This window comes from Tenrec ecaudatus, chromosome 2 (genome assembly GCF_050624435.1).
Source record: "Tenrec ecaudatus isolate mTenEca1 chromosome 2, mTenEca1.hap1, whole genome shotgun sequence".
Taxonomy (NCBI): domain Eukaryota; kingdom Metazoa; phylum Chordata; class Mammalia; order Afrosoricida; family Tenrecidae; genus Tenrec; species Tenrec ecaudatus.
The window spans coordinates 66,118,845-66,127,510 of record NC_134531.1 but is presented as its reverse complement, the minus strand read 5'-3'; positions in this window follow the sequence as shown (position 1 = coordinate 66,127,510).

Genomic DNA, 8,666 nt, shown 5'->3' with positions numbered 1-8,666 from the left:
GAAAAGACTGAAGTTGTTAAGTATTTCATTTTGCTTGGGTCCACAGTCAACATGCTGAAAGCTGCAGCCGAGGAATCAAACCATGTACTTCCTTAGGCAAATCTGGGCCCCAGGACCTCTGTGCAGTGTCATGGAGCAAGGCTGTCACTTTGAGGACTCAGGTATGCCTGACCTGAGCCAGTGTATTTCAATCCCCTTATATGCAGGTGAAAGCTGGAGAATGGATAAAAGAGATTGCAGAAAATGTATACCTTTGAATTATGGTGTTGATGAAGAATATTGAAATACTGTGCATTACCAGAAAAACAAATCTTTCTTGGAGGAAGTAGAGCCAGAATGATCCTTAAATGTGAGCATGGCTAGTCAGTGTCTCATGTAGTTACAACATATTATTAGAAGGGACAATTCTAGAAAAGGACAGTGTGTTGGGTAAAGTAGAGGGTCAATGAAAAAGAGAAAGTCCCTTAATGAGTTGAATTAGCGACGAGCTCAGACATAACAGCTGTGGGGAGGGCGCAAGACCTGGCAAAGGGTTCTGTTTCCTTTTACACGTCACTATGAGTCAGAGCTGACTTAAAGGTGCCACAGGACAACACGTACATTGTAAAAAGGAATTTAATTCAGGATATGATAGAACATTTAAAGAGAGTCTTTTCCTACCAGGAATGTTTCCCCTCAACCTTGATTTTCTCCCCAAATGTAAACACTGTTAGCACTTTGTGTGTATCCTTCTCTAACGATGCTGTGCATGTGTGAAAATATATGCGTTGGTACCAATACCATAAAACAAGCTCACTGCCATCAAGTCTGCCTGCCTCACAGTGACCCTATGGGAGAGAGCAGCACTGCCCCTGTGGGGGGTTGTTCCTTCTTGAGAACACAACATCCCATGTCTCCCTCAGCCCGGCTGGTGAGTTTGAACTGCTAACCACGTGGGGAGTAGCCCAATGTGTAACCCATTAAGCACTCAAACTCCCTGTCATCGAGTTCATTCTGACTCATAGCAACTCCATAGGCAGAATAAAATTGTCCTGTGGGGTTCTCGAGACTAATTCCCTGTGGGAGTGGGAAGCCTCATCTGCCTCCAGAGGAGTGGCTGGTGGTTTTGAATGGCTGCCTTTGTGCTTAGCAGCCCAACACACAATCCGCTATGCTGCAAGGGCTCTGCTACACCACGGGACTCCTTATTTGTCTGTGCATACTCTTTTATAATAAAGGTGATACCATATTTGAGGCAGTCTATTCCAACTGGAATGAAGATTTCTTCATGTTGAAAAATACTATTATCTCCTCAGAGCACTGGGTAGATGTAAGTGGGCAGTATACAAATTGGATACCCAACATTTGGGATAAAGGCATGAAGTCGTTGGCTTACAAACTTTCATAGGTGGGGAAACATAATCACAGGATTATAGGATTAAGGTGTAGGTGCTACTTAATTGCAATTGTGAGGCTAAAGAATGATGTACAGATGCCAAGTTGGCAAAGGGTGGATTGAGGTAGTTAGTTTATTGTGCCAACCTGGCCAATAAACACATGTGGGGTTAATTGAAGGGCGGAGGGATAAATGGCTCAGTGACCTTTGCCTTTTGAGTTCTCTGGTCTCTTGCTTTGTGATGGTCAGACTAGGGTGCAGCTGCCTGAGCCAGTTACCTGCTTCAGCTTGCCTTTCCTGCAAGACATCCCCGAGGAGAAGCCACATGGACCTACCCCGATGTAGCCCTGAGTGCTGGAGCAGATCTGTGGAGAACCCTGCCAGTGCTGAGATACTTACACGTTCATTGATTCCGCTTTCCTCCTGCAGTCGGCATCATAGTGTGTGTTTTGTGAGCTGGAGGAGGACTTTGTAGATTGGTGTTGGACATATGAGTTAATGGGTTAATGCTGGACTTGTGGGCTTGGGCAACACGGGGTTGGGATGTTTTCTTGATGTGCACTTACCCTTTATATAAAACTCTCTCTTCTACATGAGTTGCTGTGGATTTGTTTCTCTAAAGTACCCAGACTACCACAATATTCTACACAATATCTGCATCTTGATTTTTTTCACTTACTTAGCAATAATTGCTAGAGCTCCTTTGAGTCCTCATTTAATGATGTAATGACTACATTATATTGGCAAACTTTACTATATTTTTTGTCCACATTGGTCAGGATTTTGTGATTGAAGAAATGCTGCAGTGAATATCTTGGCAAAAGTATTTTAAAGAGCATATTCAAATCTATTTGTAGGATATATTTGTAATGACATGGCGGGGTTAAATAGTATACAAACTTAAGTTTTGATCTGTATTCCTAAATTGCTGCTAATGAACTTAGTTATACTAACCTACTTTGGGTCGGAGGGTCATCTTCGAATGGGTATCTAGTGAGCGATCTCTTTTTCTGAGAAGCCAGCATAAATTGATGAAAATGGGAACATCTTCATACTTCTCTGTTCTTGATTACTCTGGGCACCCTCTTCTTCCCAGCACATTCACACCTGAGGTCCTTAGTACCAATCAGTCATTGAGTACCTGAACTAGAAGCTTCCCATGTCCCAACTCTCTGAATTCTGTCCTCGCTGGCCCAAGTTCCTGAACATGTATCTTGCTTAGTTACCCTTCATGGCAGGGCAAGTGGTTAACCTACTTCACTGCTAACTAAGAGGCTGGAGGTTTGAGTTCATCCAGAGGAAACTTTGAGGAAATATCTGCTGATCTATGTCCAAAAATCAGTTATTGAACAACTCTATGGAACAATTGACTCTGACGTACATGAGGGCTTTGTGAGTCAGATTACACTGGAAGCAATCGTTATTTGGTTGGTGTGTCCGCCCTGGGACACTGCTTCAGGAAATTGTCCCCGCCTTTGGACTCTCCTTCACTGTCTTGGAAAGAGGTCACAGAAAACAAAACTGGGGGTGCGGTGGAGATTAAAGAAAGAGGAGAGAGATTGAAAGCCAACTTTGCGTCTTGCTCTTGTGCTTATCTCCTCTGAGTTTGGTTTCTGTAGATTCTGAATCTTAAAGGAACTTGGAGCGGCCAGTTCTTCGAGGTCAGCAGATCTGTTATTCGCCAGGGGGATCCTGTGAAGCAGCCATAGCACTTGCTCCTTCGCTTACTGTCATTCAGACTCACAAAAGTCCTCTCCTTGTCACAGAGATTAGCCTAACGAGGTCCTTAGTGGAGCTTGAGGGTCACGGTTTATGGTAGGTGTGCAGGTAGTCTCTGTTATTAACCAGGAATGATATTTTTATCTGGCTGTTATCATTAAACTTTGTGAGCGAACATTGGACTTGGTGCTTGAAAAAGGACCCTGCTGTTTAAGGGGGGGGTCTTTAAAATAATCCCCAAAGCGAACATCGCAATGACCTCTTCTGATTCTTCCTTTAATCTGTGAAGAGACTGGACCTGAAGGGAAGGGGACTTCTCCAGATCATCCCAATCTTGAAAGGATGAAGGAGGCAATTGGGCTTCACAGACTCCCCGTGCTGTGCTCCTTCACTGCAGGAGGCCCCAGAGCCATCCATGTGACACCCAGGTCAACATGCCCAGTTTAAAGTTGAGCCAAACATTTGTTGAATTTTCTTAGCTACTTGAAAAAATTAATTTTCACTTTTGCACTGAACCCATCGGGGAATAAATGGGTCCAAAGACACTCAGAAAAATGCTGCTCATGGCACATCCCTCCCCCTCCCACCCCCAATCTAGAAATTCCAGAAGGATTTTCTCATGTAGTCCATCTCAGGGGAAAACTGTTAAGACATGTTTTCTGACTCCATTTGGCTGTCTTCACCCGCTTCCCCTCCAGAGAACCCTGAAAGTACTGAAGTCTGTTCCAGAGCTTTCTTCACACTTGTTTGAGGTGCTGCATCTCTCAAATGGAGGGCGTCTTCATTTGATTCCTAAGACTCCCCTTTACAACTTCCACTGGCTTGTTTCAACAAATGATGCACACCTGCTGCTCTACAGACTCGCAGATGCAAATTGCACCACAGGGCGCATGCAGAGACCAGAACCTTGATAACGGAGACACCACAGGCCGCATATCCAAGCAAGGCGTTCATAGAAAACAAAGACACAAGTCCCAACACTCTTTCATATGTTTCTACGTCCAAACAAATGCATCCGAGAGTGAATCGGAGCAGGAACCTTTCACGCGTTCCAGAGACTAGAAAGGTCAACCCCAGGACCGCATTGACTCCGAGTCCCTCAGTGTTGCAGCCCTTGCTAAAGGGAGAGTTTAAAACTCTTTGCCTCCGTTTTCCTTTGGTTTTCTTCAGACATTTGCAGGTACAGCCACTTGAACCATCTTAATAAAAAAAGAAATCCCTTTTTGTGGTGTTTAGTTACACCCTTCAAATGCTCATGGATATGTATATTATTTTTCAAGCTTCATTTGGCTAAATTCTTCCTATTTAATTCCTTTACTTTCCCCTCATAAATGAATATTTCTAGCCCTTTGATCCTCCCTCTCCCCATTCAGGGACAGCCTGAACTGAGCTATTGATAGGCTTGGCCCACCTTTCTCCAAATGACAGGGAGGTGAGGGCAGGCACTTAGTACATTGCGTATCCCAGTACAAGTGCACAGGTTTTCTTATTGCAAGACGCAGAGGAAGCTGTGGTTTGGAAAGTTATTTGGATGGAGCAATGAAAGATTTGCATGGGGAAGCAGGGTGCGACAGGACCTTATATCAAAGACTTGGCTTCCCATGTGGGGCCTTCTGGAATTTCCTTGCCCGGGAACCTCCCTTTTCCAAATAGGACTGGATAAATACATCTTGTTTAACCTGGCTGCTTTTATTCGATAACTTGGCTATTGAAAGTATGGTGGGCTTTGGTTTTGGTGACTGCTTGAAGTCTAGTTTGATGTTCCTCCTTTACAGGATCCTAGGGAGGAATAAAGGAGCCCTAGTGGTGTAGTGATTATGCATTGGGCTGCTACCTGCAGGGTTAGCAGTTCAAAACCACCAACGACTTCTTGGGGGAAAGACAGGGCTTTCTATTCTCATAAAGAGCTACAGTCTCAGAAACCCACAGGGGTAGTTCTACCGTGTCCTACGGGTTGCTTGCAGTGAATTGGAATTGACTCGATGACGGTAGGGAGTCTGGTTGGGTTAGAGAGGACGAACTAACGTGTCTTTCCTGGTGAAGAGTGATCAAAGTGTGAAGGCACACCCCGGGGATTCTTGTTTGGATTCAGTCTTTTCAATACCAAAAGCAAACAACAAACAAAGAAATCCCCAAAGCATGGCTTCTGTGTCAGAGTAGAACTATTCCAATTGGGTTTCCAATATCTATGTGGAAGTAGGTCTCCACGGATCTTAGCTTTTATCTCAGGTGGACAGACATCATCTGTACACTTGAGCTCATTTGACACAGCTTGCTCTTTCTCTTTCTCTCTCTCTCTCTCTCTCTCTCTCTCTCTCTCTCTCTCTCTCTCTCTGTCTCCCTCTCCAGAGAGAGAATGAATGATGCTGTTCTTCCATTGCCCCTTAGCCTTTCCTTCCCCACACTCTCACCTTGACCCCTTTTTGCCCTGTTCCCTCTGTGTCAAGTCCACCCCCTGTACTTTCATTGGACTTTGCATTGGCCATCTGACTAGATTCCCCCACACCATCTTGAAGCACAAATATCCTTGTTCCACCTCATAGTGTCCGGACTCAATGGGCAGCCTGGTACCACAGAAAGGTTGTGGATGTCACATCTTGTTTATTGTGGCTCCTTCCCGCACATTGCTCACTATTCCTGTCCCTCTTCCATCTCTAACAATAGAGATTAAAAAGACCCACTGAACATGGTGGCAATGATGATTTATTTATTTAGAATTTATTTATTTAGAAAAAATCATTAAAAAAATAAAAGAATGCATTTGGATTATGGTCTCAGTGAAGAACATTCAATATCCCTTGGACAGGTTGCGAGGAGGTACCAGTTTCTGGAGAAGGATATTGTGCTGGGGAAAATAGAAGGTCAATAAGAAGAAGAGCCTCAATGAGACAGCCTGCATAGCGGTTCCAACAATGAGTTCACACATGACCATTGTGAAGATGACTCACCATGGGGCAATGCTTCATTCTGTTGTGCACCGGGTCACTATGAGTTGCCACGGACTTGATGGCACCTAGCAACAAAGACAACACATGCAAAGAGGGCATGGTTTCGGTGCTACATAGATTTTTTTTAAATTCTACTATATAGTTACAAATGTAATTTGTGTATACTACTATGTTCTTAAATTTATTAGGTTGGGGTAAATGATCATTTTCCTCAAAGTATAATTTCCCTTTTATCTCTTCAAACCAGTTACCTGGTCCACTCACATAGACAAGAAGCTTAAACAAACATATAGATGCCTGTCCTTTCACCACGTTAAAAATGGCCTTGCGTCACCAGACCTCCTTCAGGTGGATGGGGTAGTGGGATGAGAATCATTATCTGCATTAGCCCAAGGCTGGTTTCTATGATGTAGAGATCATACAGACCTGCTCTCTCCAATTTTTTCCCATGAGTTCTGACACCAGCCATCCCTCCCATGGTACTTTCTACTTCTCTGTTGGATATGACAATTCACTGCAATGGTCACCCAGAACTCACAGACCACACACAGAGTCATGGGGTTTATCAGGGAAGAAATAGGTTGCCATTCAAAATCAGGAACAATTCAGAATACTGGCTTTTCATGAGGACAACTCCTCAGCCAGACCTAGAGGGAAGCCACTCCCTCAGTCCCGGGGTCCCTCTGACAGGCCTCTGCCCTATGGATCTCTTCATCTCAATGGTCAGATGCCCAGAGGCACCCACTCAACCAGGAAGCCTCCTGCCTGAAGGCATTCAACTTTCTTGGTCCATGATTTGGGAAAATCTATCGTCATTCTTTGTTTCCTGAAGAGTGAGGTCATTGTGTCAACTTGCACTGGTCTTACCGTTCTGCTAATGATGTTCATTTGACACTCCTTCTTGCTGTCTCCTGTCATGTCGGGTGTTACAGTTCTCCCTCTGTATCTGGGGGCTAGGTGGCTCCACGCACAAGAATCCTGGTCCAGAGGACTCTCTTCCTGGCTCTTCTTTGTAGTAGAGAGGTCTCTCTGTTCTGCTCTTCGATGCGCTAAGCCTAGCGGGATAACACGGACCAGTCCTCTCATTAAGGTTCTATACTCATTTGCATGCATCCACTATTCGGTACCCTATTGGTATTATTAGTGAGCTGTCTAATCTCCTTGGTTGGGGCACGAACTCCTTATTCCCATCCAGTCTTTTGGTGGGAATTACAAGACCATGGCTAGAAGTGCCAGATCAAAGGGGCCCATTGCACTGCAGCCATACATCAGCAGTACTCAAAGGCTAGTGCCAGGCCTTTGTTATAGTCTACTGATGGCTTTGCAAACTGTTGGCACCCCCCTTGGCAAAAAGACCTTTAATTTATCTGTGTGTAAAGGAAAGGGAAGGTTGTACTCAAGCTACTCTGGAGACACAGTGTTTAGTGAAGGGATGAGCGACTTAAGTTGTTATTGCTTTTTCCAGGCCATTTGGATTTGACTGTTGCCTTCAGGCCCCTTCTGTTGTCAGAAGGATGTACTTAATAAATGGAAGAAGAGGATATGAGAAGATGCCAATGAGGGTCACCAAAGAAGGTGCCAACATTGGCATCACGAAGGAGAGGCTCTTAATTGGCTTTGAAGCAGAATTGAAACATAGCCCTCAGTCTTTTCAAGTCCACAGATGTTTTGGATCAGAAAACCTGTCAATGTGCATAATGGATCATGGAAACTCTTCCACACGATCCCGTTAGGAGAAAGAAACACTTTTTCATGTCATGTCTTGATAGATAGTATTATCAACTCTGTGTACATGTGAGGAAATAAACTACCAAGATGAGGGGGTGACTGAATGTAGCCTATGAGATTGATGCCTTGCCAGAGAAATATTTTAGTATTTTAGAGGAAAATGCCCAGTCACTCTATTACTGATGGCAGATAAGCTACACATAGTGTAGATTGTTTAACCATGTGTGGTTTGTCTTATCTTTGCTCCTTGAATTGACTTCTCCAAAAAGGGTCAGGTCTGTGCATTACTTGTTGATGCTCTCTCCATAACTAGCTTGTCACCCAGTTGGTAGTATTTCTGGAATCAAGTAGAGAGTAGAAGTATTAATAACATTAATTGAATAGATGGAGGAAAATCTGAAAAAATAAAACAAAACACCAGACTCTTAGTTTGGTTTGTTTTCTTTCTGTCTTTCTTTGTGTGTGTGTGTGTGTGTGTGTGTGTGTGTGTGTGTGCTTTAGATGAATGCTATTGGGCAAACTTTACCAAAATTACTTCTGCCTTGAGGCCTGGAAAAGCAGATGACATTTTATTAGATTGAAAGGACTAGGCATGCTCTCTTTGAAGTGGAATTGGCTCAGCAGTCAGCTGAGAGATGACCTGCCCAAGTAGCTGGTTGGGAGTGAAGAGGTATTGAGCAAGGGGAATCCAGGAAGGGAGTCTTGTTTTTGACTGGGCTGCAGTACCAGAATGGTCTGAACAGGGTCACTTATTTTCATGGGGGTGACTTCCCAGTTGCAGCTGGTGGCTTACGGGCCAGTAGAAGGGAAAATACAGGCAGGTTGTCAACTGGGGCTGGCACGACAAGAGCATGGTGGCTAGGAACGCTCAGGTTCAGTCTCTCAGAGCTTTCATT